This window comes from Apodemus sylvaticus, chromosome 5 (assembly GCF_947179515.1).
Source record: "Apodemus sylvaticus chromosome 5, mApoSyl1.1, whole genome shotgun sequence".
In the NCBI taxonomy this organism is placed as follows: Eukaryota; Metazoa; Chordata; class Mammalia; order Rodentia; family Muridae; genus Apodemus; species Apodemus sylvaticus.
Window position 1 is genome coordinate 31,824,015 of NC_067476.1, and position 474 is coordinate 31,824,488.

The window sequence follows — 474 nt, forward strand, 5'->3', positions numbered from 1 at the left end:
AGGAGGAGGAGGAGAAAAAGGAAAAAAAAACAGGAAAGATATAGGCCTTTACAGGGCTCTTGGCACTCTGAGTAAAGTAGAAAACAGCCACCTGGCTTTGAGAACCTGGGGGTTGTGGAGTTTTGAAAGGCTATGCAAAGTGGGACATCCCTTTGAATCTAGTTAAGTCCTACTAAATCCACAGACTGCTAAACTGAACTGGAGTTCTTTTGGAAGATGATATGCATCAGATCTACATATCGCTGGGCAAAGGACCAAAATGGAATTGACTCATATGATTATGACAGAGGCAGACAGCAGGGGCAGGGGACACCCTTGGGGCTGAGTGTTGACACACTCATGCTGAGAGTCATGCACAAAGATTAGGAAAAACAAACTCCTCTCACACAGGCCACTCATGCATTTGTAAACACACAATAGAGATGAAAACAAAGAAGAATTTTAAGACTCAGGAATAAATTTTGCATCAAAGAA